Below are 23,088 nucleotides of genomic sequence, written 5' to 3'. Positions count from 1 at the left end.
TCTGATTTGTGTACTAAAACATAGTTCACTTTGACACAAGGAAACTAATAGCTCTCTCTGAAGCAAGAATAAATCTATAAGCAAGATTGCACATAGCCTTTTCAGAAATGAGTAAATTTCACAGCTTTATTTATGGATAATCTCCTGGCATTTTTCATAGATTGTATGAGGTAAGGACTGCAAATTCTATAGAAAAGTAAAAAAGGCCAGAATAACAGATGAAGTTTCGGAAGCATCGTGCAACTTTTCAAATTAGAACTAGGAATACTAATGTTTTACAAGCAATAAAATAAATCCTTATTTTGCACATCACTTGTAACATGTATCAAATAACCAATAAAAGTATTTACACTGTTAACCAAATCATTTTCAATGAAAGTTTGCAAATAAACTGTAATATGAACATCTAAAGTGTTCATATGTGATATGCTGAACACATAAATATTTGGCCCTTAAAAAGCAGTAAGTGTTGAATATTCGTTGTTTTATGTTCTAGAGAGCTCAAAAGTTTTGGACTACTTACTTATAAACAAATCATTGAATCCAACACCTCACTTTATGTAGTAGCTTCTTCCCATAAATTTTCTCAGGCAAGAATTTACATTTTCTTTGTCCTTACTTGCTGCATCCTGCGTGAGACCTGTCTCCTCCTACACTTATGACACTGCCATTAGGAACGCTTTTATTTGCAGTCTGTGTTTCAGTAATTAAAAAGAAAATCTTTTCTCTTTTACCTGCTCACTCCAGAAAGAGCAGAAGATAGCTCCCGATGAACAAGTAAAGCCTGACAATCACAGTGGGGGTGACATTTGTGGGTGGGTAGAGTCTTATATTAGCAAACTTGGTTGATAAATGTTTGCTTCGAAATTGGAGAAAGTGCACTCTAAAAATAAACCATTAGACTACATTTAGAAGGACTGTAATAATTGACCCATATTACATTATAAAAACATCTTTAGAAGGATCAAAAAATTAAGATGCATTTTTGGTTTGCAGAAATATTGCACTAGTGCCTTTTGTAGCCATGCTCTTCAGTCTTGTGCTAAGACATACCTAGTGCTCACATTTAAAGGGCAACTGCCTGGAGCTCAAACTACAGCCACAGAATAAAACAAAAGAAAAGTGGCCCACAGAGACTGAACTGAATGATAATCATGTAGTTCCGTGTTTTAGTTAATTCAATTAATAGGATTTCATATTGTCTGTTACAAACTCTTTTTTTCCTGATGTCTGGCAAGTCTATTCACTTATGATAGAAAAAGTCGACTTTTTACAAAGTTTTACCATTTTGTCATTTCTGTTCCCATTACTTAATCATCGTTTACTTAATCATCGTTATATAAGGACTGCTATCCGTGCTTCTTAGTGAAATAAAAACTGAGTTTTAAGTTATTTCTATGTGAATGTAATCAGAACTATTATGTTTCTTATTACTTACAACAGACTTCAATTTATTCTAAAGTATCTTGGCCACAAAATCAAAATCCCTTTACTTCTTAATCGTATCTTTAATCATACAGTGAGGAGTTTAGATTTGTGAAAACAGCTTTGGCTTTCCAAAAAAAAAAGGAGTAAGTTTAAAAAACGTTTTTTTATAATATGAAAAATATACAAGAAATCTTAATGCTACTCACAGAAGATGAAAATTTAATTGAACTAAATAAAGTATTTTTTAAACTTATGAAATATTGTCTCCTCAAGTAATGACATCTTTTCCAGTATACTGAAGAGCCAGCCAGGGGACACACACATCACTGTTTCAGCTTGTGGTATCTATTCTGTAACATTACTAAGGTTTCCTTGGGGAATTAACATGGGCCATACTAACAGAGTGTCTGTAGTCTAGCAGAACTGAAAGAAAAACCAAGTGGACCAAGACAAGACAGCATTTCAGATGCTCTCATAGGGAAAAGTACAGAATACTGTAGAGGATTTGAGGAGGGGTCTCAAGGTACACACCCGGGACTCAGAGATTTTCTTTGAGAACTGATCCCCGAACTGAATCCTGAATATAAGTGTATTAGTTTTCCACTGCTGCATGACAAATTACCCCCCAAATTTACTGCCTTAAAACAAGTTACATTTATTATCTCAACTTCTGTGGATCTTCTGGCTCAGAGGCTCTTACAGGCAGGGTGACCAACTCATCCCAGTTTGCCCAGGACCTTCCTGGTCTTAAAACTGAAAGTTCCGCATCCCAGGAAGTCTCTTGATCCCAGGCAAACCAGGATGGATGGTCACCTCACTCACAAGGCTTCAGTCAAGATGCTGACTGGGGACAATGTCACCTTTCCAGGGGTGCAGGACCAGCTGACGCAGAATCTGCCTCCAGGCTCCCTCAGCGGTGGTGGCCAGGATTCAATTCCTTTAGGGCTGTGAGCCTGAGGGCCTCCGTTCCCACTGGCCATTGGCCAGAATCTGCCCTCGGTCCCTTGCCCTCAGTTACCCTCTCCGTCAGAGCCATTGTGTGAGAAGAGCCAGTAGAGAATGCCTGCAAGGTGAAATCACTGTCTTTGGAAGCCTAGCCACAAAAAGTCATTCTGTCATTTCTAAAAGCATCCCACTAACTAGATCCAACTCAAGCACAAGGGGAGGGAAATAATCAAGGGCAGGACCACTAAGAGTTAAGACTCACTGGGAGCCGTGTCACAAGTTGCCTACACAAAAGAAGAATTAGGCAAAAGAAGGAGCCAAAAGCAGCAGCACACAAAAATCATATGCATCTAGATATTGATAAACATATGTTGTAGAGCATGCAACCAGTATCATAAATTTATGTTTATCAACTAATAAGTTTTATCGTTCATTAAATACCAAAGGAATTTTACAGTTAACTTCCTTTTCAACGTATCTGTGTGTTTGTCAGTGTGTACCTTTGTATGTATGTGTGCTGGAGTGGTGCGCCAGGTTTGGTGTGACCTCTGTTTTCCATCTGCTTTTTAAAGCTGTTTTTAAGTTACAAAATTCCTGGGGAAAAAGAAACTGTACAACTGAAGTTTTAAAATGGGCGACTCTAAAAGTAAAGAATGAATGTCATTCATAGGGCCACAGTGCTCAAACTACTCAGTTTTCCTGCCTTTTCAAAAACCATATTTTCTCTTGCTTTCTGACATTTTCATTTTTTTCAGTGTCTTTCTGCCTTCCAGACACGGCTTTTGCTTGTAATATTTCTTTCTCCCAAACCCACCCTTGACCCTCTGCCCCTATAATGCTTGTTATTCCTTTAGATTTCAGCCCAGGCATTATTTTCCTAGGTGATATAATTTCCCCAATTAAACATCCTGATACCTGCATATTTCATTTTCTTGTATCACCACAGTTCATTTTTTACATTTATAATATGATTATTTAGTTTGTGTTTATTTCCTAGAACATTAGCTCCATGTGGGAACTCACCATATTTTTCCTAGTCTTAAGCTAATACTGGCATACTGTAGATTATTTTTAACTATCTGATGAACGAGTGAATCTAATAACTGACTTGATTTTTTTGCAAATGACTCTGTCCTCTCTGAATTAAAAATATTTTTGTATTTAGGAGATATATATATATATATATATATATATATATAGTGAGTAATTAGGTAGGTAATTTTATACAGAATATAGTTGTTTATTTTCCTGAATTTAATATTTTTCACACCAGGCCAGACCTAGTCATCAAGATTTTTAGTCAAAATAAAAAGTTATCCTACTGAATAAATTTATTTAAATACATCTTATTTGAACTGTATGCCATAAAAATGTAATAATGATATAAACCCTTTTATTTTGCCCACTTAGATAATGAAACACCTTAATATACATTAATTTATTCTGCATTCCTGTGAAATTGTTTTGACATAGAAATATCTCCATTGAAAAATGAGGGCAATGAAGCTCAGGGCAACAGAGTGGCTAGCCCAAGGTCATACTGCTTCTGAAAACAAAATGCTTTTTTAAAAGTATAGATACAACTGAACTCTTCTCAGTTTCACCAAATTACTTACGATGTGGCCATTATTTCCAATGTGTTAGTGCCTACTCTCTGTGTGGAGCCTACAAGAGCATTTCCAGTGAGAGGCAGGAGGGGCTGGTCAGCAATTTGATGACTCCTGACTGATTGGGCAGTATTTATGCTGCAAAATGGATTTGCCACAAGAGGGCACAAGAACCTATCAAATGGATTTTCAGTGTGTCTTTTCCCCCCCCCCCCCCTTCAAACTGACTGAAAAAGGGAGAGAAAAATAAAGGGGCAAGAGAAGAAGCAGGGAGTATTTTTTAAGCAATTAAATTTCAACTATTTCAAATTCCAGCATTGCAGGCAAGCTGATCAGAAATGTAAAGTACTTCTATTCATTAGACTAGGCAAACATAAATACAGCACAGATTTGAGATGTTTAGGAAAATTTGTTGCAAACACCTTTATTAATAAATATTTTATGGGCTTTGACATTTGGAAAATGCTTTCACGTGATTACCATGAAAATATACTTTTGGCTTAGATGCACAACTAGGATATTCTTTCTTTTTTTCCTGTCCCACATGCCCTTCAATGTAAAGATCAATTTTCATCTCTTCTGGGAATTCTTCCTTGATAGTATCAGCCCCAAGAATTATATTCTTCCTCCTCACAAGCGCTAATAATTTCATTACCCTTCTGTTCATCTCACCCACATGGTAAGTGCTTGCTAGGTGTCAGATACTGCACTGGGACACAGATTGAAATTTTAAGACATAATCTTTGAGTTGTAAGAACTCAGAGACTAGAGGACATTAAAGAAAAGTAATATTTTATTTAAAAATGTCCCTTAACAGTAATTCTTCTATTACAAATCTTGAGCCACAAAAGTTTAAGTAATTTCCCCCAAATCACATCAAGGCCAATTTGACTCCAAAGCCAGATTAAGACTGATTTGACTCCAAAGCATCCAGATAAGAACAGACTTTTAGTCCCTACACAGACCTTTCAGAATCATAACAGACCCTCAAGGCATATGTAATAAATGCAACTGAAGCTTATTGATAATAATTACTATATACAATCATCTGATTTAATCATCCCTACATAAGAAACTTCTGGTAAATCCCACTTGTAATTAGTGACAAAATTCTTTTACTCTTCATGTAAGATGTAACCATGTATAGAACTTTCAAAAAGTATAAAACTGGAAAACTTATTCACGTAAATCAAAATCATTCATTGAAATTCTAAAAGCATTTTTGGTTACCTTCTTTGTGTGATGAATTGTGCTATGAAAGCAAACAAGACCAACTAAATCAACGTGGTGATTGGCCACCAGGAGGGTTTTACAGGGGATGTTGGTTAGAACTGTTTTAAAGGCTTTGGGAGAAACTTGTTAAAAAGGGGAGTAAAGATAATGCCAAGAAGAATGCCTTGTATAAGAAATGGCATGGAGATAAGAACTTAAAACGAGCAACGCTATATTGGGACAATTTATAGTAACTATAGGTTAATTTACAAAACAGGAAAGTACTTGAAAAAAAAAGAGAGAAGAGCATTCACTTAAAATTTCTTTTTATCTAAATTATATTAGATGAAAACTAAATAAATTAAAAAACTACTTCAGGGCTTCCCTGGTGGCACAGTGGTTGAGAGTCTGCCTGCCAATGCAGGGGACATGGGTTCGAGCCCTGGTCTGGGAAGATCCCACATGCCGCGGAGCAACTAGGCCCGTGAGCCACAACTACTGAGCCTGCGCGTCTGGAGCCTGTGCTCCACAACAAGAGAGGCCTCGATAGTGAGAGGTCCGCGCACTGCAATGAAGAGTGGCCCCCGCTTGCCGCAACTAGAGAAAGCCCTCACACAGAAACGAAGACCCAACACAGCCCTAAATAAATAAATAAATTAAAAAAAAAAAACTACTTCAGTTGTCACAAGAAAAACATATGTATGCAAAATATAAACATATCTTCAAGCAAGCTGTTTATATATATGTCATTACATTTTAGAATGAAATTAAAATGAAGTATCTGAGTAGTTAATGATTGCTGAATGTAGAAAGCAGATAGTTCAAAACATCTGTGAAACAAAACATTTAATATCCTAAATAACTATCTATTAGTATTCAGAATCAGAAGAAAATTGAAATTCATCATCCAAAATGTTTGATCTATTAGTATCAAAAGCTCATATTGGTAGACAAAAATGGCAAACGTAAATAAGTAATGAGTATTATTGAGGAATTTTTGTGAGTTATTAAAGGATAAGTAGAATCCTGGTGAGGCTCACTTATTTTACCCTTTTTTAAAACTAAATGCTCTATGAAAATGAGTTTCAGATAATATTAAAATTATAGACAAAATATATAATAAAACAATTTGTAAATGTGAAGATTAGGCTACCATGGAAATCAGACAGTAATATAATAAACAGAAGAGTAAATACAGATAAGGGTTTTTTTTAGCTATCTGATACATTATTATGGTGATAAAGCATATCTATGTAAAATAATTTTTTATTGTGGCCAAAACCACGTAACACAAAATGTACCAGGCTAACAGTTTTTAAGTGTACAGAACGGTAATATTAACTATATGCACATTGCTGTGAAACAAATTTCTAGAAATTTTATACCTTGCAAAACTGGAACTCTATGCCCTTAGAACAACAACTTCCTTTTTCTTCCTCCCCACAGCCTTGGTAACTACCATTCTACTTTCAGTTTTCAAGAGTTTGAATATTATAGGTACATTTTATAGGTGGAATCATGCAGAATTTGTCTTTTTGTGAGTGTCTTATTTCACTTAGCAAATGTCCTAAAGGTTTATCCATGTTGTAGCATATGACAGAATTTATTTCCTTTTTAAGGATGAGTAATATTCCATTGCATGTATATACCACATTTTCTTTATCCATTCATCCATCAATGGTCATTTAGGTTGCTTCCATCTCTTGACTCTTGGGAATACTGCTGCAATAACATGGTGTGCAAATATCTTTTCCAGATCCTGTTTTCAACATTTTGGGATATAGATCCATAAGTGGGATTGCTGGATTACATGGTATTTTTAATTTTTTGAGGAACCTCCATAATGTTTTCCATAGTCACTGTACATTTTATATTCCCACCAACAGTGCAGAGGATTCCAATTTCTTTATATTCTAGCCAACACTTGTGATTTTGTTTATTTGAAATTGAGTATCCTAATGAATATGAGATGATATATCATTGTTTAGATTTGCATATTCCTGGTGATTAGTGATGTCGAGCATCTTTTCATATGTTTGTTGGCCTTCTATATATCATCTTTGGAGAAAAGTCTATTCAAGTCCTTTGTCTATATTTTAATTGGATTTTGTTATTGTTGTTGTTGACTTGTAGGAGTGCTTTATATATTCTGGATATTAACTCCTTATCAGATATATGGTTTGGAAATATTTTCTCCCATTCTGTATGTTACCTTTTCACTCTTGATTTCTTTCTTTGTGTGCAGAAATTTTTAAGTTTGGTGTTGTATCATTTGTCTATTTTTGCTTTTTTTGCCTGTACTTTTGGTGTCATATCCAAGAAATCATTACCAAATCCAAAGTTATGAGGCTTTTCCACTATATTTTCTTTTAGGAGTTTTATAGTTTTGTGTCTTTCATTTAGGTATTACATTTAATCCATTTTGAGTTCTTTTTTGTATATGGTGTAAGGTAAGGATCCAACTTCATTCTTTTGCATGTGGACATCCAGTTTTCCAACACCCTTTGTTGAAGAGACTATATTTTCTCCATCATGTAGCCTTGGCACTCTTCTCATCATTTAACTGTATACATAAGGGTTTATTTTTGAGCTATCTATTCTCTTCTTTCAGTCAATATGTCTGTCTTTATGTTAGTACTCTTTTTATTACTGCAGCTTTGCAATATGTTTTGATATCAGGGAGTGTGAGATCTTCAGCTTTGTTTTTCTATCTCAAGATTGTTTTGACTATTCAGGATCCTTTGAGATTCCACATGAATTTTAAGACGGTATTTTATATTTTTGCAAAACAATACCATTGGGATTTTGGTGGAGAATGCACTAAATATGTAGATCACTTTGGGTAATATGGACATTTTAACAATATTAAGTCTTCCGATCCATGAATGCAAGATGTCTTTCCATTATTTGTTCATTTCTTTTAGTTCTTCTGGCAATGTTTTATAGTTTTCAGTGTACAAGTCTTTTGCCTCCTTTATTAAGTTTATTCCTCAGCATTTTATTCTTTTTTGGTGATATTGCAAATGGAATCGTTTTCTTGATTTCCTTTTGAGGTAGTTTTGTTAATGACAGATTCACAACTAATTTTTGTACGTTGCTGAATATGCTTACTAGTTCTAACAGTTCTTTTGTGGAATCGTTAGGTTTTTTCTTTTTTTGTTTGTTTGTTTTTTACATATAAGACAATGACATCTGTGAACAGAGATGATTTTACCTAACTTTTTTTCTGTTTTGGAATTTTTTGTTTGTTTCTTTTTCTAATCTGACTGTTCTGGCTAGGACTTCCAGTACTGTGTTGAATACAAGTGATGTGTGTAGGTATCCTTGTCTTGTTACTGATCTTCGAAAAATATCTCACAGCTTTTCACCATTGAGTATGATATTAGCTCTGGACTTCTCATATATTATTATAACTTTATTACATAAGAACTTTATTTTTTATTTGGACTTTATTATATTGAGGTAATTTTCTTCTAGTCCTAGTTTATTCAGTGTTTTTATCATAAAAGTGTCTTGAATTTTGCCAAATGCTTTTTCTGCATAATTGAAATGATCATGTGGTTTTCATCCTTCATAATGTTAAAGTGGTGTATTGTATTGACTGATTTTCATATGTTGAACCATCTTGTATTCCAGGAATATATCTCACTTGGTTATAATGATATCCTTGCTATGTGTTGTTGAATTCAGTTTGCCTATATTTTGCTGACGATTTTTGCATTAATATCATTACAGACATTAGTCTGTAGTTTTCATTATTTGTAGTAGTGTGGTCTCATTTTTGTATCACAATAATCCTGGCTTTCTGGAATACTTTGGAAATATTCTCTCCTCTTCAAAATTTTGGAAGAGATTGAGAAGGATTGGTGTCATTCTTTATTAAATGTTTGGTAGCATTCTCCAATGCAGCCATCTGTTCCTTGGCTTTTCTTTGTTAGAAGATTTTTTTTTATTATTGATTCAATCTCCTTATTAGTTATAGGTCTGTTCTGATTTTTTTTTTAATTTCTTCATGGTTTAGTCCTGATAGGATGTATGTTTCTACAAATGTATCCATCTCTTCTATATTATTCCTTCTTGTGTATGTTTCTTCTGAGAAATCAACTGATAATCTTATGGGAGCTCACTTGTATGTGACAAGTCTTTTATCACTTGACATTTCCAAGATTCTCTTTTTGTCTTTGAGTTTTGACAGTTTCATGATAATGTGTCTCAGTGTGGATATTTCTGAATTCATCATAAGTGAAATGCTTTGAGTTTCTTGAATTTGAACCCCTTCCCCAGATTTAAGACATTTGGGGCCATAATTTTTTTAAATAAGCTCTCTGTCTTCTCCCAGTCTGGAAGAATTATCTCTATACAGGGGAAGACCTTCACAAATCAGTCCACCTATAGATCACCAATCAAACCTTTTTATGGGAAAGTGTCTTCTCTGGGCTTATACATGTAATTCCACAATTGGAGAGGTCTGCCAGCTTCTTTTTCAGAAGCTTGTACAGCCATCTGTCATTTTTTGGTATCCACAGAGGATTGGTTCCAGGATCTGCCGAGGATACCAACATTTGTGGATGCTCATGCCCTATGGTCGGCCCTCTGTACGTGAAGTTCTGTAGCCATGAATTCAACCAATCACAATACTGTATGTGTTTGTTGAAAAAATCCACATATGAGTGGACTTGCACTGCTCAAACCCAAGTTGCTCAAGGGACAACTGTAGTTTCTTGCTCCCGCTGATGTCTGCCTGTGGTACTGCAGATTCTCTGGTGCTGCCAACAAGCCACTGAGCTCTCTTTTGTTCTCTATGCTCCCCAGCCATCCAAGGAATGCAGGTACCCAAATCAGCAATCCAAATCAGGTAAGACAGAAGTTAATCACCCAGGCAGCATCCCCAAAGGCCAGAATACTGGACATACTTTTCATTCTTCTTTTCCCTCCCAAGAGGGAAGCTGCTAGTTTGGCTTTTACTCCCAATCATGAACTGTACCAGCCTGGAAGAGGGGCTGATGTGGGTGAAAAGAAAAATTTTAATGCCAGTTTCAACGTGGCTGTTCTTGGCTTTAAGCTTACTTCGGTGTGCTGCAACTTACTAACTGGCTCTGGACTTCTCATAAAGGGTTTTTGACCACATATTGTTGTTAATTTGGTGTCTCTGTGTGGAAATAAGCTCTGAGACTTCCTATTCCACCATCTCGCTGGCTGGATAAGATCAAGAATATTTTAAAAATATACGATGTTTTGATAATATTTGTAGCATTACTGAAAAAGGAATTTAGATAAAAGCTATTTCTCTCATAGCTTTAAAGATAGCAAAGAGATAAAGAAGAAAAATAAATAGAAATGCAAGGTACTTAGTGGGTATAAGTTTCAACCCCCCCCCCGCCCCATAAAAACCAGAATACCAGGAGACAAAGAGAATTTTGTTTAAGAACTTGCAAAGTCAATGGGCTGGGGTAGGCATGACTGAACTAGCAGAGGTGCCCCAGTTCAAGTGGATGATGCTGAATCACAGAGTTAAAAAACACTTATTTGGTCAAAAATAGTCTACTAAGGATCTGCCTGAATCTATGACTGACATGACTAAAGCTATGGTGGTGACGGTAACTGTATCTGTGAGAGGATAGTGCTGTACACTGTAACACATGAAGCTGCCTTTCATAAAAGCTTAGATTCCCAGAGATTGAAAAGAGTAAGGTTTTATAGTTCTTTTAACACAATCCCTCACATACCATTTTTCACATAATAAAATATTCTAGTTTATATTTCCTTAAGATGACCTCCAGAAAGTTATCTCTGGGTCATGTTTATTAATAATTACTGTATTGATGGGGATATATTAGGAAACGTTGACTTACTGTTAGTAGTTTTTATTTGGAAAGATCATTAAAGCTCATGGGTGTCAGCCAAATTTAGTAAATAACACTTGGACCTAAAACTCTAGCTCTGACCTCTCCCTAAAACTTCCATCCTATATTCAGATGAACAAAATCTGCACATCATTTCTTAATTGTTTTCTAGGTCCAAAGTCTAAATTAGAAAATATATGCATTTTTATATTTGTAAATGTTATTACCATCCTCTTACTCACCTAGATATTAAAAAAATAAAATGGTCTCATGATCAATCTCCCACTTCATTCACAGTTCACTGCATTATGTCCTGATCCTGTCAATTCTGGTTCTCTGATACCTTAAAAGTATCTGCTTAATATTCTTACTATAATCACTTCCTTAATACAGGCACTTACAAATTATTACCTGCACAATCTTAAAAGTTCTTCTTACTGGCATGGTCATGTGCCTAATAGGCCCATCCCAGTGGGCTGAATGCGTGATAGCCAGATTGTTATTTATAAAGCACATTTTGGATTATCTTCTTCCAGGATTTAGTTATGTTCATGGACTCACCATTGCTTATTTAAGAATGTCTGAATTCCTTAGCCAGTACTCAATGCCCTCTGGACTCTATATCTAATCCATATTTCTAACTTTATTTCTCTTTTTATTTACGTATCATTTGGGTTGAACTGAAAACAAGAGGGTTTTTTAAAAAACTAAAATATTAAAATTAAATAAAATATCTATAAATTTCTGCCAAATGACCATGCTAAAGTAAAGAGTAAGGAATAGCATTGTGCAAATATACAAGAAATTGATATGTTTCCAATCTGTAAAACAATTTAATTCCATACAGTTAAAATTAAGTGTTGAGAGAAAAATCTAGCCAAAAACACAACTTAATAGTCAGAACAAATAGCTATTGTTATAACAGCCCTTGTTAATTCCTCTCTTTTCAAGGCATGGTTTAAAAAAACAGATTCTAAATTTAAATCCATAGATTCACAATCTGATCCTTTGCACCTGCCGCTTTCACTAGATAGACATACACAAGCATTTGTAATAGACTTTGGATGCCTTCCTGCCTGATTTGCAAAATTACTGAGACTTTTAAGCAATTTCAATTTATACAAATTCTTCAGGATAAATTTAGATTCTGTTTTGAAAATCTAGTGTCTCTCTTCCTAAAGTCAGAGAAAACGCCTTTTTCTGACTTGATAACTGTGAACAAAAGAAATTGATTTTAAACATCAGTTTGAGTTGACTCAAAAGCCACATGATGCTCACTGAGTCAGAAGCAACACAGGAAAGAAATCACTTAATACATGACCTATATGAAAATACAGAAGTAGAAGAAGAAATTCATTATGACCTAAGAGCAATGGGAGAACCTAAGCTAATCTTTAAATTTATACTGAAAGATTTTGACTACTTGAGGAAAGTAATGATTTGTTCTGTATGTTTACTTATATTCTGTCCTAAATAGTGTCATGTGACAAATATATTACTTCATTCAAGCCCAAATAGAGATTAAATATGCACTTGTTCTGAATGTATGTGCCTCAATGAAGCAGCATCAGTGAATGGAAAGAACACTAGGGTTTCAGGAGCACACACTGCACATATATAATACAGGTTGAAATCCTTGCTCTGACACCTTCAAGCTGTGTGATACTAAGTAAGAAACTTTATCTCTGAGTCTTAATCCTCTTGTTGTAAAGTAAAAAAAAATATATATATATATTCTGCAACACAAATTTTTATGAATATTATTAAAAAGTGTTTACAATGGCGTTGAAGAGTCATTCCATACATCTCAGGTGAATGTGAAGGTAGTTCAAACTTGAATATTTGCTTTTATCCTTTACTAACATTTACTTATATCTAAATGCTAATTTTAAACCTTCTCAATATATTGCTGAAGATTCCTGACAGGCTCTGTCATTTCCATCATTTTGTGTCACATTGCACAGTTTTATATTTGGTAAATAATGTGTTCCCAGGGTGTTTATTACATGTATGGCTGAATATTATTTAGTTGATAATATTATATTCAGGTTGAATTAGAAAAATATAGAAATTATTTGCATCAAATTCAGAGCAGTCTGACAGTTACGATGTACTAATAATGGCTGAATTACTTGTTTCAAACCATTCAACTCACAAATCAATGGAATCCCATAGAATCTCATGAGGAAGTCGACAGTATCTTCTCCAGCCTCACAAAATGTGGGGGCAGGGTGAGAAACTGAAGGCCAGAGACTTACAAGGAACAGATGACCTGATTTTTAAATAGTCAGGCTTTGGCTTATAACCCCAAAGAGACATACTTTAGGTGACAAAGTAAACCAATAATTGACCAGTCTCTCAAGGACTTAAATCTAACTTCAAATAATTTCAACCTGTGATAGGATAAAGTCAATGACTCTTAAACGAGTTGCCTAAAAAACAAAACACTAAACTAAACTAAACAAATATGCGGTAATTTCACCCTGGAAGAACAAAGCACTACCCAAAGTTACCAGTAATTTTTATAATTTTTTATATATGATATCTGACACTCAATTATAAAAAGCTTTCACAGATGAAGGGAATAAAATGTCAGAGTACTAAGAAAAATTTTTAAAAAGAAATAGATCTAGGGCTTCCCTGGTGGCGCAGTGGTTGAGAGTCCGCCTGCCGATGCAGGGGACGTGGGTTCGTGCCCCGGTCCGGGAAGATCCCACATGCCGCGGAGCGGCTGGGCCCATGAACCATGGCCGCTGAGCCTGCGCGTCTGGAGCCTGTGCTCCAAAACGGGAGAGCCCACAACAGTGAGAGGCCCGCATACCGCAAAAAAAAAAAAAAGAAATAGATCTAAATAATATCCAGATACTGCAGTTATCAGACACAGACTTTATAATAACTATAATTTGTATTTTTAAATAATTAAATTACAATGTTCCAAAATTCAAAAAAGAATTGGAAATAATTTTTTAAAAGCAAATGAATATTATAGAACTAAATAATACAATGACTGAAACTAAAAACTTAAATAATGAGTTTAACAAAATATTAGACACAGATGAAAAGAACATTTTTCAGCTAAAAATAGGTTAAAAAAAATCAGGACCCAAACAAGGGGAAGAAAATGGTATAAAATGACATATAATACAGAAAAGACATATGCAACATGGTAAAAGGTATAACATGAGTAATTTGACTTACATAAGGAGAAAAGAGTGTCAAAATAATGTGAATGTTTTTATGATTCTCCATGCTTAGGACTTGCTGAGTTAAGAAAACTGACATGCATTGGCACGCTTTATAGAATAAGAGAATGTCTCCTTTCTCCAGAACTATTTGCTCTTCACATTCTAAGGGTGATAGACCTAGAGCCACATGTCAATGGCCAGTTTTAGCCATGCTGGATGAGCAATGGAAAAAGAACAGCCCTGTTTGCTCTGCCTACAGTCTCCTCGCCTATTCTTCTTGCTGGGGGCAGGTGTGTGGAAGGCAAAGTTAAGGTCAACAGAGAAAAAGTTCACATTCTAGGAACTGAGAGATACGGCCTAAAGAGTTCAAGAGAAGACATTGTTGGAAGATGTGGTGTTCTACATTTAGACTATAGAATTCTGAATAGTTAACTGAACATGACCAGAAAAAGAGGCATTTTGTGCATTTTCCTGCACACTCTGGGTAAGAATTACATTTTTGGTCATCATTAACAAAGTTCAGTAACAATATTAAAATTGGAAGCCAGAGTTCACACAAGCAGCACGATGGATGACTCAGCATCATAAGTAATTATGCAACTTGCATTAAATAAATGAAATTAGAAAACTGCACAGACAAGAAAATCTGTATTGTTTCAAAATAAACATATTTTGAAAAGTCATAGGATAGTAAATAATAACAGTCTTGCTCTCTTTTTCTTGCATCAGGAGACATGAAATTTGATACTAAAGTACCTTGAAGAGATGGTTTCTACACCTGAACAGAAAGTGATGATGTCTAGACACCATGACGAATCTTTATATGCAATGAGAACAATAGACACATAAACCCCTCATATCTTCTCATTCTAAATACTAGTTAATAAATAACTAAATCTCACATGATCCCATAATTTTTTATTTATTGAATTTAAATCAAATTGTCTATATACACAAGGACCTTGCAAACAGTATCACACACAATTTGTACACATTAGTTGTGGCTCTGTAGGTTGGAGAAGAATAAATGTCCCCAAAGTCTTTCAAGGCTCCTGTACCATTTCCAAAGTGATAAAAGTATTCATTTACATCTCTATGGTAACCACCCAAGAGAATACTAAACAAATGTATAGCTAGAAACAAATAGAAGGAAAAAGCACAGACATGTATTTTTCTTCAAGCTGTACTGAGATATAATTGACACATAACATTGTGTAACTTTAAGGTATACAATGTAGAAATTTGATACATGTACGTATTAGGAAATGATTACCACAGTAAGTTTGGTCAACACATTCATCAGCTCACATAGAACATATTTCTTAAAATGAAGGCAAAAAAGGAAGGAAGAAAGAATATAGGATAGGTGAACTGAATTTCTTTTGTTTCCTAACCAAAGTTAATTTATAAGCTTAAACCTATATGTAACAGTAATTATGTTAACTGTGAATGAAATTACTCCAATTGAAAGAGACGTATTTAAGGCTGAATAAAAAGGGTAAAATCCAATAAGATATTCCTTGGAAAGGATGGCCATTAAATGATTTCAGTGGATACTATTTTGCTCTACCCATGTTCCCTTTTCAGGCCTTCACAGCCATTCGCAACTGCTGGGAAGACAGACCCACGGCTGCATCCTGCACCGGGACTTACCCTTGAATGCAGGGAACTGCCTCGCCCGAGGTTATGCCACCTCCTTCCCAGGAATGGCCCTTGGCCACCTTAACCTAGGCAACTCCAAAGAGTCATTCTAGCCACGAAGCTCCTTGCAGGATTGTCGGAGACCTCGGTTGCAACCACACCGCAGTCTGCTTCTCCTTCTTATCAGTCTTGACTTAATCCCTTCTTTACCAGTATACATTTTGAGTGCACTCCCCAATAAGTCTGGATGCAACTATGTCTTAGTCTATTTCCAGGCACCACATTAATAATAAGACAGAAGAGTTGAGAGTAAAAAAAATGGCAAGAAATATACAGTCTAGACATTAACCAAAAGGAAGTTGATTGAGCTATATTGAACAAAGAAGGCTTTAGGGAAAACCAGAGATAAAAAAAGGAACATTTTATAATGATAAAAGTCTATCAAACAGGAAGATGTAAAATTTTTAAATATGTATGAACCAAAAATATGTATTCTTCAAATATGTAAAATGAAAGTTGACAGAACTAAAGAAGAAAAAAAATCCATAATCATGGTGAGGGATTTAACACATGTCTCTCAGTAAACTGTAGAGGAAGAAGATAAAAAATTTGATATGCACAACTAAAAACTGATCTACTTGACACATTAATAGAACCTTATACTCAGCAACGGAGAAGTACACATGTGTTTCAAGTTTACATGAAACTGGGACCAAGAAAATGACTATATGTAGGGCAGAGAGAAAGTTTGAACAAATTTCAAAGGACTGGTGTTATTCAAAGCAGTTCTCTGACCAGAGTAATGTGTATTCTGTATGGTTTGGTTCAAAACATTAAAAATTTAGGTAATTCATTACCATTATCAGAAAAAAAGAGAAAACAATGTGATTATCTTAATATATGAAAAAATATGCTGGAATTGAAAGCTCTCAATAAATCAGTTACAATGCTTCTTATGAGGTGAAGTGCATAAAATGAGGAATATAGAATAGAGTGCATGAAGGTCCTACAATATTATGCTATCGATTTGGGGGCTATGGTAGAAATATAAGCAGGTGTTAAAATATCTCAAGCTCAGGTATGGCAGGTTGGGATGAGTCTTTTAAAATCGACATGAATTGTAAGGAGCAGAATTTGGAAACCATCACAGTAAAGCAGGTAAGCTAATGAGGGTACGCGTTAGACCTACACGGCAGGAATGGTTGTCGTGCTCACTCAATACAATCAATACTTTCTGCCTGTAACGTGAAATGTCCTTAATATATTACAGGCTCTATTTGCAACTCTAGGAAGCACTGGTAAATATAATCAATTCCCTGATCAAACAATTGAGAATTCACCATTTTTGACTTATGTGAATTGTTTAAAAATGGAATAATTCTGTGGTTCTTTAAAGATTTATTTAAGAATCAATTCAAATTTAGATTTTTGAAAAAATACTGAAAGTTATAAATAATATTATAACTAACCTATGTGTACCCAGCCCTCCAAATTAACAAAAAAGGTGCATGGTCTCAAATATTTTAAATAAAATATGTAATTAATTACAAATACTATTTAAACCTTTTTAATTTTGCTCCCCAGTTCTATACTACACTACTCTATCCCTCCAAAGAGGAAAAATTTTTTCTCATGAACTTGTCTATATCTTTCCAATCCATAATTTTGAAACAAAAACTGACAGAATTGTAAGTATAAATGTACTAATCCTCCGTAGTAATTCTCTTTTCTTTCCTAACGTGGTTATTTCTCTCTAGTCACCTTCATCCTCTCAGTCCACTCACTGCGTTTTTCTATCTTAATCCAGTTTTCCATCTTGTTTTCCAAACCTTTCATTTTTTGTTTTGTTAATTATTCTTTAAACTGCTTAGTTTTAATTTTATCAATTCCTTCATTAGTATTAACCCTTTTTTCTTCAAGTTTCCTTTAATTTTTAATAACTTCTTGTAAATGTAGACATTTATCTCTAAATGCAAAGTTTGATATAAGTGTGCTCATTTGACATTTAGTTCTAAGTCATTTTTGATTTTCACTGTGCTTGTCTTTTTTCATTTCAAACTGGCTTTAAGACACAGAACACAAATTTAGAAAAGCATATATTGACATGGAAAGTTCAGTTCATTTATCACCAAGTGAACACCTAAATAGCCGTAACACAGGTCAGGCTAGAACATTACACCCCAAAAGTCTCCTTTTTTCCTCCCAGACATTAACCCTCTCCCACTTCTAGGTAACCATTCTCTTGTTTGGGCATCACTCATCTTTCTGTATTATTTTACCACTGAATCACGTATTCTTTTTATTTCTTTCACTCTAGATTGTATTGTGGGATTAGTTGTGTTGATGTATATAGCTGCGGTTCATTCTTTTTCAGCTGCGTGTTGCCCCATCTGATACATTCAACACAACTGTGTACATTCATTCTACCATTGGTGGGTTGTTTCTAGAACTGATGTACTGATATCACAATAATGCCCCTAAGAACATTCTTTAAAATGCCTTTCGTGCACACATATGTGAATTTCTTTTGGATTATACCTAAGGGTGAAATTATAGTATCATAAAGAATGTATATCTTCAAATAGTAATACTAATAATATTAATACAATACTAATAATAATATAATTGTAATACAAATAAATCATACTAATTTTTCCTAGTTTTTAAAAAAATAACTTACGCTCCCTACAGAAATTAATGAGAGTAATTTTTGTTCCACATTCTTTCCAACCACTGGTATTATCAAATTTTGGGGCAGTTTTATTTCTGGCCTTCTGTTGGGGAAACAGGGTTATCTTCTTGTAGTTTTAATGTTTATTTTCCAATATCTTTAAAGTATCTTTTCATACGTTTATTGATTATTTGTATATCCTTATTTGTGAAATGCTGTTCAGTTGTCTTCTGCATATTTTTATTGGGTTACCTTTTTTTTCTTAATGATTTGGAAGATTTACCTACATACTGTGGATGCAATATTTGTCAACTATGTGAGTTACAAATATAGTCTTTCAGTACGTACTTGCCTTTTTACTGAATTAATGTTGTTTCTTTAGCAGAAATATTTTAATGTCATCAAAGTTTATCAATATTTACCTTCTTAAAGATTTTTAAGTCCTGTTTAAGGAATATTTTTCTGTACAGAAGTCTTTAAAAATTCTGTTACCTTACTATAGCTTTTATTTTTCTCCTTAACATTCAGATCTACAATCCACTAGAATTTCTGTACAAGCTGTGGATATGGATATCTACATGAATACCAATTATTCCCAGCACCAAATAAATATTAAAAACACAGTTTCTTTCTGTCTACTCTCTGGGGCCATGTTTTTCATAAGTTAAATGCCCATATATGTGTGGTTTTCCCTCTGAGTCATTATTTTGTTCCATTGTTTCTGTGCAAATATCACACTATCTTAATTATAGTAACTTTACAATAAGTTTTAATATCCAGTAGGGGCAAGTTTTCCCATTCTGTTGTTCTTCTTCAAGATTATCTTGGATATTCTTTGCCATATGCATTTCCATATGATTTTCAGAATCAGCTTGGCAAATCAACAAACTACCACATTTGAGTTTGATTGGGTAAATCTGGTAGAATTTGGATAAAATGACATTATGATATTGAGACTTCTGATAAATTAATATGGTATATTCCTCCATCTAAATAGGATTTTTTGGGGGGTGGGTAGGGACTAGGATGCAGTAAGTTGATCTTACATCCAGCAAACTTGCTTATATTGCTGCTTTATTCTAATAATTATCCATAGATGCACTTGGTTAGTTTACATATATAACAGTAGTCTACAATGTCAACAGTAGTATAACACTTTTATTTTATGCCCTCACTACTTATAAATTTGTTTGTTTTCCTTCTTTTAATGGACTAGCTAGGACCTCAGACACACATTGAATAAAAGTAGATCCCATGGCCATCTTTTCTTATATTTGATCTCAAAGAAAAAGCTTTAGACTTTCCACCATCGAGCACAATGCTTTCTCTTTTTCATTTGTTGTAGCTATCTTGTATCAGAATAAAAATATTCTTTGCTTTTAATTATCAATGGATATTTAATGTTTTCAACTAATTGATCTGCATCTCTTGATATAATTCTCTAATTTTTCTATTAAGGTGGCCAATTACATTGATTTTAAAATATTTCCAGGCTTATGTTGGAGACTAAAAACAACCAGGTCATAATATATATTTTGCTGACATTTCCTTGTTAATATTTTCTTTAGGATTTTAAGATCATATTTAAGGTCCGAAATTTTCCTTTTCTGTAAGGCCTGTGTCATATGTCTTTAAATCAATATTATGATGATGTAAAAAACAAACAAACAAAAAACAAATTGACCTCAAAAAGGCAGAGAATTGCTTTTTTTTTTTCACCTATCTGGAAGAATCTGTAAGTTTGGCATCATTTCTTCCTTAACTCCGGTAAATTTTTCTGGTGAAGCTAACTGTGCCTGGAGTTCTTGTTTGTTTGTTTCTTGGAATGATTTTAATTAAGAATATTACTTCCTTATTTATTTCAAGATTATACCAATTATCCACTTAAATGCCCTGGCAAATATAAGAAGTAAGCAGACAGTATGATAATTAAGAAGTAAGCAGACAGTATAATAATTAACATGAAAGTATTGAGACTTTCCTATGTATCTAGTAACAGTCAAGTAGGCTAATAGAACTAAATAGAGAAGCCAAGACAGGTCCCATCCACATGTGGAAACTTGATTTGTAACAGGGTTAACATTACTGATCAATAGGAAAACACTGGACTCAAGTAAATGGTGCTAATAAACAGGAACTATAGCACCTTGGAAAAATAGATTCCACTGTTAGGGTACAGCAGGTTCAAGGTGAGCATTGAATATATTGTCATGCCAGAAAGTCAGATGGGAGCCAGTCCCAAACACAGAGGAACCCTACTGGGAAGGCTTTCATGGGCCAAATCTGGGAGGATTTGAGCATTGAAATAATTATATTTAGTAATCAGTGATAAACCATTAAACATAGGAATTAATTACTGTTCAATAATAAATAGATAAATACATATATAAATACAGGAGAAGTGAAGTCTATTGTTTATGGTAGAATACTAAAGGTGGGATGGTTTCTGGAGCTGGAAAATCATTATATTGGAACTATGATGGTAAAGACTGTCTGGCAAGAATCATCAGTGGATGCCACAGTTAAGGAGAAATTTTGATGATCCATGTATTTGTATGGTGTTAAGCTGTTCTCCAATTAATTGTCTATTAGTTGAGAAAAATGTTAACAACAATTTTTTTTTAAGGAGATTAACAGTGGAGAATTGGGGGAACACCTTCAAGGTAATCAAAAGGAATATTTCAAGTGGACATGATGTTTCTCCAGATGTGAAACCCTGAAACACACCATGCATGCATAACTTCATTGTAGACATGATTAAGAAACAAATGCAAAATAGGGACTGTTTTCTTGAAAAAGGAGACGAACTCTATATTTTTCAATTGTGTCCATGTTATCAAAGACATAGAAAGTCTCTGGGAATATTACAGGCTAAAGGGACATGACAAGTCTGTAATATCTGACTCTAGAGATTAGATTCTGTACTACAGTGGGAAAATGCTATAAAGGACAAGGTTAGGGCAATTCAGAAAATTGGAATATAGATGATAGATAAAAGTATTGATTCAATGTAAATTTATGAATTTTGATTATGATTCTGTTATAAGTTAATAATACTCCCATTCTTAGGAAATACACATGAAAGTATTCAGAGGTAAGCACCATGATTAATGTAATTTACACACACACATATCTACGTAGATATGTGCATACACACATACACACACACATATATATATTTATAACATGGACATATGTATAACAGCTAAACCCTGCTAAAGGGTATATAATTTCTTTGTACTAGTTTTGGCAACACTCTATAACCTTGAAATTATTTCCAACTAAATTTTTTTCACTTAGTAGTGCTAGGATAAATTCCAAATTCCTTTGGGGAAAAAATGAACTTTATATCCTTATGGCACATAATACACGCACGTTGCATATTTATAACAACCTTTTATATAAAAGCAAAATTCAAAGAAACTTATATGACAACAGAAACACTGGAGATAAGAGATAAATAAAACAAAACTGGAAACAACCCAAACCCCATCATCAATAAAATGGATAATTTGTGGAAAATATATTCAACAGAATAGTAAGGCTCATGTAAAATGCATGTGCTTAAGCTACATGAAACAGTATGGAAAAAATCTTAAGAACACAGGTCAAGGGGAAAAGATCAAGATGCAGAAGAAGGCATTTGGTATTATTAATAATATATGAAACCCAACTCTGCACACACATGTGCTGCACGTGAATCCACTGTGAGATGGCACGAAAGCACATTCGGCAAACCTACAGAAAGAGGTGCAAAACACAGGGAAGTGAAGAGGTACGAAAGGAAGAGAAAGGGGTTGATACATTCAAAGGAAGGCATGTGGGGACTGCAAAAGTAATGGTGAAATATTTCTTGCAATGGGTAGTTGGAATTCCAATGTGATGCTATTGTTATTAGCCTTCATGCCTGAGGCAAATTATATTTCCCAGAGATTGACACACCAATATACAGCTCATTTCATATGCTCTAAATACATGTGATGTTGACACCCTTCAACTGAGATGTTGTGTCTATGCTCCCTTGAACCTGGATGGAACTTTGAATCTGCCTCTGTCAATAGAGGACCATGGTAGTGCCATGACATGACTTCTGAGGCTGGGTCATAAGAGGTGATAGGGTTTCTCTCTCTCTCTCTCTCTCCTCTTGTGCCTTTGAAGCCCTGACTACCATAGGTATGGCTACTGTAAATGCACTAGCCACTATGCTGGAAGGACCATGTGGAACAAACACACACAGAGAGATGCACAGAACCCCCAGCTGCTTCAGTCGCCAAACTTGCGAGTCATCCCAGACCAGAAGCCACATGTGTGAATAAATGAGCTTTCAGATAACACTAGCTCCAGCTTTTGAGTTTTCCAGCTGAGGTCCCAGATATTATAAAACAGAGACAAGCCACCCCACAGTGCCCTGCTGGAATTTCTGAAACAGAATATTCATGAGTATGACAAATAGTTGTTTTACACAACTAAGTTTTGGGGTAATTTGTCCATACATCCTTAGTAACTGGTACATTGCCTTACACACATTTTATGTAAAAGTCTTTTGTCTCTGCATA

The sequence above is a fragment of the Stenella coeruleoalba genome (assembly GCF_951394435.1).
Source record: "Stenella coeruleoalba genome assembly, chromosome: 13".
NCBI classification, from domain to species: Eukaryota; Metazoa; Chordata; class Mammalia; order Artiodactyla; family Delphinidae; genus Stenella; species Stenella coeruleoalba.
Note: the sequence above shows the minus strand (reverse complement) of the source record.